This window comes from Cygnus olor, chromosome 12 (genome assembly GCF_009769625.2).
Source record: "Cygnus olor isolate bCygOlo1 chromosome 12, bCygOlo1.pri.v2, whole genome shotgun sequence".
Lineage (NCBI taxonomy): Eukaryota > Metazoa > Chordata > Aves > Anseriformes > Anatidae > Cygnus > Cygnus olor.
Genome location: NC_049180.1, coordinates 5937404 through 5945852, shown reverse-complemented (window position 1 = coordinate 5945852; position 8449 = coordinate 5937404). Strand labels below are relative to the sequence as shown.

At 41.0% G+C, this 8449-nt stretch overlaps 1 long non-coding RNA gene across 1 annotated transcript; it reads right to left on the bottom strand.

Annotated features, from left to right (window-relative positions):
* Window positions 1–1888: 1888 nt before the first annotated feature.
* Window positions 1889–8081, bottom strand: LOC121076661. Its single transcript, XR_005823654.1, has 2 exons — window positions 7968–8081; window positions 1889–2131 (listed from the first exon to the last, which is right to left on the bottom strand). It is a non-coding gene; the product is annotated as an uncharacterized LOC121076661 (long non-coding RNA).
* Between the last annotated feature and the right edge of the window lie 368 nt (window positions 8082–8449).

Sequence of the window (8449 nt, the reverse complement as noted above, 5' to 3'; positions counted from 1 at the left end):
AATGAAAACTAATGTTGCAGATATGAAATAAAAATTTCTGAAGTTCTTTAGTGACTTAAGAACTTCAGTTCCATTTGCAAAAGCCTGATGGGCGCTTTTGAAAATTGGATTTATAATTACTAAACCAGACAACTGAACTCTTAAGATCATTAGGATGATATTAGGTAAAAACTTCAAAGTCAATGGGATTTATACACCTTAGGCACATAAGCTCCTCTGAAAAATTTCCTTCGTGTCAATCTGCATTCAAATAATTCTTCTCGTACTTGGCTATAGTGTGTTTGTCATGACCACTGAGCATGATAAATCACATCTCAAAAACCCAGTAGCAATAGGAATTAAATAAATGTCTCCTTAAAACATTACACTTCCTAAAAGGTAAAAGAAATTGTGCCTAAACTACTGGGGAGAGGATAGAAATAACTTGTTAAGAAAAAAATCAGACTGAAGTAATTCCAGCTCATCCAAAGCCTGCTCCCAAATGAGTGCTGGAAGATCAGAAAGCTGTGACTAGCAGAGAATAGGCAAAAGCAGATGTTGCGTCCAGAGCCCTCTCTGTGAAATTCAATAGCTGGTTTGGTTAATCGTTTGAACTGGTCACTTGGGAAGGCAGTGCCAGCTTATTTTATGGTAAGTTTGAGCAGTTCAATGTTTGTGCAGTGTGTTCACCTCTTACTGGAATAAAGAGGCTGTGTTTGTAAATAAGATGACAAGTTGTACCATATTAGGATCTTTTGCAACTGACAAAGCATTCCCATTTTCCATAGAAAAGGAATCATTTGACTGAGAAGAAATATTATCTGGCAGTACTTCTAGAGCCATGCTTCAAAGAGAAATTTGAAGCTGCTCTTGTATAACGTGCAGACATTAATCACTAAAAGCGAGATTCTCATAAACAAAGTAATCCAAACCAGTAACACAAACCCAGTTCTTCTCCTTTGCTGAGCACCGATCAGTGCAGAGCACAGAGAAAGCTGGGTCAGAGCCTCCCTTTGCTGGCAGCAAGCAGCCTGGACCCGCTGCCCGAGGATCAGCCCGTGCCCATGCATCTCAGAGCAAGAGTAGAGCACTGCTAAAACCTTCCAACAGTGCAAACTGTGAGCGAGACCAAGGAGATGCAGACAACTAAAACAGCATTGAAGGAAGCAAAGAAAAGTTTTAGCTGCCCAGTCATGGGAGCGGTAGAATAATGGCTGGGTTGTAGTACTGTCATCTGAGCGAGCTGATCAATGCTATTAAGAGCAAGTCAATCTGTGTCTGTGCAAGCATAGCAATGCTTGAATGATGACAGCTCTCTGGGTCCAAAGGGAGACATCCTTCACGTTGCTGAAAAGTAAGGAACCAACCACTGTGATCGGTTTTGGTAAGGGTTTTTGGTCCCAACCCTAGTGGCACTCCTGCCATGCTGAGAGCCCGCAGTGCTGCAGGGAGCACTGACTGCTGTTGTTTCAACCATAAGGATAATTGCATCTCTCCGACCCGACTGTGTGAGAGGCACTATCAATACAGGCATGGTTAATGCAGCCAAATTCACCTTCAGGGAGAACTCTTCTGGAGCAATGTGAGGTGGGTTCTGGTCCTACCACCAGCACACGACACCAGCAAAACCTTGGTGGTGTCTGAGCTGGTGGGATTCTGAAGCAGACAAGTTTTTTATGCAGGGAGGAATGAGGGAAACTATTTCCAAGCCCATTTAATAGCCCAGTCTGCAAACATTCTTCTCCTCTCTTGCTGCTGTTCTACCCTTGTCTCTCCTACTTGGCATGGTGCCTTTTCCCCCCCAAGCAGCAGCTGTGCACACTTGAATAGTAAATCAAACACCCTAAAAACCGTTGTTCCAAAATCTTTTCAGATCTTTTTCTCCTCTATTTCTGTTCTCTTTTTCTTGCTAATGATTAAGGAAATTGCCTTTTTTTTTCCTTTTTTTTTTTTTTTTTTTTTAAATCTGGTATGAACTAATTTTGTGTTGCAAACAACTTGATGTATCACAATGTCTAGCAAGGAAAGGATCTAGGAGGTTCATCAACTTCACCTCCCATCAGTACTTCAGTTGTTGGGGGTGGCAGGATTGTAGGAAATATACAGTGGGGGGCTTCACATATCCTTTGGGATCTGGAGGTCCCAGATTATCCTGTGAAAGGACAAAGAAGATGGTAACAGCCTGGATTCCCAGGTTATAAATATCAATACAAATACACGTCAGTCAGTTATGATTTACACTAACCAGGAACCTGAGCCAAACACCCCAAATGGCATTTGTTTCTACAGTTTCAAAACTATTTCCACAACAGAAATGCCTAGAGGATTAATATTGTAGAGAGAAGGATGAAGACAGAACAGCAAAATACCAGATAATTAGCACCATGCAGTGCATCATACGCTTTTTGTTGAACTCCACATCCATCATAGAGTAGCAGTCAGTTACTCTCTGGAGAAATAGGTGCATTTTTTGTCCAGAAAGCTCAGATTTACAGAAGATAGCTTAATTGATAGAAACGCCTGACTCCTGACCAAAATACCTATCAGCTTAACTGTTCCTGTGTTTTGAAACCAGTGCAAGAAACTCATGTTGGACCTTTAAGGAGATACAATTTAAAAAAAAAAAAAAAGACAAAAAAGAATCAATCTAGCACTGCCCCTATTATTTGCATAAGATACTTAAGCCCATGGATAGCTTCTCCCTTTAGTTTGTATGTCTATGAGAGTGATGGTAGAGCTTTGGCTGTGAAAATACAATGAATGCTTTATTACAAAGAAAACCACAGTTTGAAAACCAGGGAAAACTCTGATTCACCAGCATGACTCACACATACGCTATAGAGCCTGCGATCCCTTTAGCAAAGATGCAAACCCAGCAGCATGTAAGTACTTGCAGGGAGAACATATTTTCCCCAAATGAATGATCTTTTCAAGGGCCTTATCTAATTTTTTTTTGAAGGCAGCAGAAAGTCTCTCACTGGACTTTGGACTAGACCCTTAAAGGCAGGAGGAAAGTCAGTAGACACCATGTAAATATCCACAAAAATTACTCAAAGCCACTATCAAGATAATGTTATCACAGGAGATGGGAAGTTAGATTTCTGAGAAGGCTGTTACTAGCCTGGGGAGGACCTGTTACGTTGGCTAGCATCTGACTGTGATTAGCAAAGTTGAACTTTTCAGGAAATGAGTACTTGAGGGTTCCCACCTCAGGAGATAATTTTGACAAGTTCTCGATTTGAAGAAAGCAGCACATTTTCAGAAGATTTTCAGATATCTTTAAAAAAAAAAAAAACTAGGCTGGAAAGCACAAGCTTGTTTGAAGGTAACAACTCCGTTGACTGCAGTATAAGGGAGTTCAATTTCATGTCCAGAGATGAAATAATTTTATTACATTACTCTAGGTCCCAAGACCACTGATCCAGCTGATTATAATGAAGAGCAATACTGGAAGAACATAGCAAGGAGTCAGGCTCCCAGCATCGCCCTGCGGCCTAGCAGAGCAGTGAGGAGATGAAAGGAACCCCTTTCGTGTGTAATTTCAATTCATTCTTGCTGCTGGGGCTACAAAAAGCACGGTGTAAGAACATACATTAATGGAGAAACTCAAACTACAGGTGTAATTACACTTGTTTATTCGACCCTCTTGAATAAGTGGCTTCATTTTCAGAAATGCAAAGCACCATGCTGCTCCAACTGAATCAGCCTGATGGGGAAGGAGCTGGGTTAGTGCTGCCAGTTTTGTACTCTCCATCACAGCCATACCTGAGTCAATCATTTTTCTAGTAAAACTAAGGTTTCTTTTTTAACATAGTTAACATATCACAATGTTAGAAGAACAAATCTTTTTCCTCAATCTTGGTTTCCAAAATTTTTCCTTGCTTTAGGATGAAATAAATTCACTACATATTGAATAGTCTTTGGAGGGAAGGAAACTATCTCAGTTTAGCACACAAGAATGTTACATTCACTATTTCTTTGCACATTGCTGTGCCTGTGCTGAAGCCACCCCTCTGCCCTGGGTCTCTTTGAAGATATTAATTCTTTCATATATTTCCCTGTACATATCTTTTGCTTGAGCATACCTGCATGCATTCAGCTTTCCTTTCTGTGAACTGCAGCTCTTTAAGGGTTCATTTTTCCCAGTTTTTGGACTGTAAATAGTGTCTTCACATGCCTCTCATCCACATTTAAGAGCCATAAATTGGCTAAAACATTGGGTTTATAGCTTGAGCCGTGGGAGTATTAGGCCAGGGCTTATGTTACATGCAGTAGCTTGGCGTTCCTCAGCAGAAAAGGCAGATATAAGATTAAGTCAACTCAGACCCTGTACACTCATTTCCCAACCATGCTGTGCTCATATGAAAGGTCATCTCATCCCCATGAAGTCTCATGCTTCAGTTTCTGAAGCTAACAAACTCTTCCTTTGGTTTTCAGAGCTGCCTGGAGCCTTTCCATGCTGGACTTGCTCAACTCTGCAGCCAGTGATGCAAATGAAAAGTATTCCTTACCATTTCCATGCTATCAGCTAACTTGACTATGGAATTCAGTATATTACACGTTACTTCTGGGTAAAAATAGAGACAGATCTCTCCATTTCATAATATTAGGTTGGATCTGTACACTTCTGAAAGGGTAGAATTGGAAAATGTTATTTATCTTGCTTAAAAAGAACATCAAATAGATTAGGAGTCATAAATGAATGTGTAGAAATGTTCTTTAATGCTTATGCAAAATCTCTACATAGAATTAACAAGACATATTGAAAAATTCATCTTTTGTGTTGTCTGAAAAGAGAGATTGTTTTCCTCTTCATAATCTGTTAAAAGTCTATATTCAGGATTACTGAACCTGGTTTCTGCAAGTATTAGATCTATGGCTGACCAGACAACACCATTAAACAGAACTGATTTGTTTCCTAGTTCACAGCATTACTTCTTGGGGGAGAGGGCAAGCAGGAGGCTGGGTTAGTGGGAGCCCTTATCTGAGGAATGCTGCCCTCTGTTTTGATGGAGATGGGATTTCACTGGTACTGCTCCCCTTTCCTGGCACCTTCCTTGTAGCTTCTCTGGAGCAGTTACACTGTGAACTGAGCAGCTGTGAATGTAGACACGTGAAAATGAAGATATTCAAGATATTCATGATCATCTGCACAATCCAACACAGGGATGTCCAGGGAGCTGGTCCATTAAGTCACATTTATTTCTATGACCCATGAAAGGAAAACCTACAGGATTTTAACCATATGCTTTCCTGATTGAGCAGACAAAATCGTACTTATTAGCGGCCCAAACTCCTACCTCTGGATTCTCAGCAATATGCCTCAGCTATTTTAATATTATACCCCCATTTCACTGTGAATAGCCCATGTCAACAGTAGTACGGAGGCTCTGTTCAGCCCCCTTACTTGCCTTTTATAAGGGTCACTTTATGACCAGCATTTCTAGTTCTGATGTTTTTACAGCAAGCCTTGAACACTGATGAAAACACATTTAGCACATGCAGAATGAGATACCACCCCACAGTCCTTTGATGTCATTACCCTGATCCAGCATCCAAAACATTTAAAACAAAAGCTTTCTTCGAATGGGAAGATCAGCATTTTCCAGCATGTCCATCCAAAGATTCCTTCCCTACATCTCCACATAATGAACATACCATAGGAGGGATCTTATTCAGAAAGGCATCTGCGTTAATGCTTCAGAAATATTTGTTAGATATAGATGGGATCGTGTGTTCTTCCTCACTGAGCTACATCATATCTCAAAGACACACCCCAGCAGAGAAGAGGGAGGAAGCCATTTGGGAATAATTCCTCCCTATTTCCGCTTTGCTCCAGTACCAACAACAAATATTCACACGCCCCCATTTCTATATGAACTGGGTCGTGCTGGGTGGTGCAATACTTGGTCTTTGTGTTTCTCCACCCACGGGTTTATGAGTTTGAGCCCCATCTCGCAGTAACCACAGAAGCATCTGGCTGCCCCTTGTGCCTTTACATGAGCTCACACTCCACAATCCAGCTCGGGTACGTACGTTTATGGGTATGGATTCAGCAGAGTTATGAACATAAAACTCTGCACAGAGAGATGAGAGAATGCACAAATAGAAAGTGTTAAAACAACAACAATGAACATTTAAAATAAATTGCAAATAGAGGTGCATAATTTGTGGTTAGAGAGACCGAGTGCTAGTTATTATTCAGTATCACTCATTTCTTTCCTCCAAACATGTATGAAAGCCAGGAACAAATAATGTTTTTATAAACAGGGATGAGGTTTTCTTTTTCAAATTAGATTATGTTAAAAAATAATCTAGGATGACTGAGTGAGATTGTACCTATACAGAGAAATTACTATACAGCCAAGTGAATCATTAATCCAAATATAATGTATAACTTTACAGCAAACAAAAGCCAGACATATTGAGAGTGAGTTGTTTACAATAGAGAGTTACATATTAAAATGTATGTATAATTGTAACCTCCTGTTAACACCCTCTTGAAAAAAAGAAACACCAGTTCTAGGCTTTAAAATGCTGTGTCTTAACTACGTTCAGCAAAGAGCTCTATATGTAATGAGAGCAGCATACACAGGAGAGATTCTTGAGGGCGAAAAAAAAAAAAAAAAATCACGAAAGCCAGCTCCTATAAAAGTGTTTAGCAGAAGTTGCTCCATCTTCATTTGTCTGTATCAAAGGAACTCATTGTCATCTCCAAAGACAAACTTGGAGGGGGGAAGAAAACGTGCTTTATTGAAAGCAAGACATATGATTTAATCTGATCTCACCAGAATTTCATTCTAGCCCTAGGAAGGTTGCCCTGGTGACATCACACTTTGTATCGTGTCCTCAGCCCACAGGCATCCATTGTAAGCTCTAGAAGAGACTTGACTTGGCATCAGTTGGGGATGGGAAAATGCACACATTTTGGAGGACTGATCAGGGAGAACAAATGCATCTTCCATCCCTGTTACTAAAAGAAGCCTAGTGCCTTGGCCTGGGTTTGCACTGCTTGCCTCCACCACCTCTAGAAATACAACAGAGCCAGAGAAACAGAGCCTCACATTTGCTCCAAGCTCTTTCCCCAAAACTATGGAAAGTACTTGACAGAGGAGAGTAACTGTTGGGTCTTCTACCAGTTAATCAATTCAACAACCACAAAGAGCTCCTCAAAGGGGTATAAGAAGCAAAGAAAGCAAGTTTCTACCTTCCCATTAAGAACTGGATTAGAAAAGCCTAACAATCACCCTTTAAACAAGAGGGAAGCAAGACCAGAGAAAGACTAAAGAAACCCTTGAATGATATGTGGCGTCCCATAAAGACAGTGTCCTGTCCCGTAAAGATTGCCTGTTTCAGCAAAGTGAAACCACTTCTCCTGAAAAACAACCTCCCCAAATGCAATCCTCTTTGCTCCTTCTGACCTGGAGCCCTGTTGAAGCCTGTCAGGTGGCAGTCTGGTGGGGCCCTTGGGCTAGTTCCCAGCATTCTGCATTGTTGTGGCCCATCAGGAGCCAGCTGCTCTTCCGAAACCAGCAGCCCCCTTACAGGGGCAAGATAAAATGCCAGAATGCAGCCACAGGGTTCCAGTTTGCTTCACACACCAATACCCTGTGCAATGCACACAGTAGATATGTATATTATCTGAGCTCTAGGAGGCTATGAGCAGCTCTTCTGGCATTTTGGAAGTATTAGAGATCTGGAAACCAGGGAATACAGTAGCTCAGAAGAGAAAGAGAGACAAGGAAATATTATTCAGAGACAAAACTCCAGCATAAATCCCATTGAATCCATGAGATCTGCCAGGCAAATGACAGAAGCCACAGTCAACACAACTCTGTGCATCACACACATTCACATCTCAGTGTAATTTCCATGTAATCACATTTCAATATTTTCCATCCCACTGAATAAATAGGTTGGGATGAAAATCCCTCAGACTATGTGGAGCACTGTTTTCCCAAGACAGAAGAGAACCCAATTTCTCTTACCCTCTTTCCTAGAGCCAAATGGGGGAAAGCTCCTCTGCCAAATACTCCGGGCAGGCAATAGACCCACCCATCGATTAAATGAAGACAATGAGGAGGTGAAGATTGACTTGCTTGTTATCACAAGGTTCCCAGCTGCTGTGTGCACACGTTGGGAGGATAATTTCAGAGGAGCTTTATTGCAAGTGTTCTTCTTTTCCAATCAGTAGGCATCACCACAGCTGGATAAGAAGCTAACACAAATACTAGCATTCGAGTCATTACAGTGACATGTAATACTACAATTTTCTGGGCTATTGATTATTGCTGTTCTGGCATTACAACCCTAAACACTGGAGGAAGTCAAGTGGAGAATGAGAAGAGGAGGATTTGATTTAGCATGCTGGTGAGCTGTTTAAAAGACCTCTGCTGAAAAATCTACTTTGTCAAAATGATAACTTTTGGCCAAAAGGTACACATTTTGAGACAAAGGTTTTTAGGTAGTT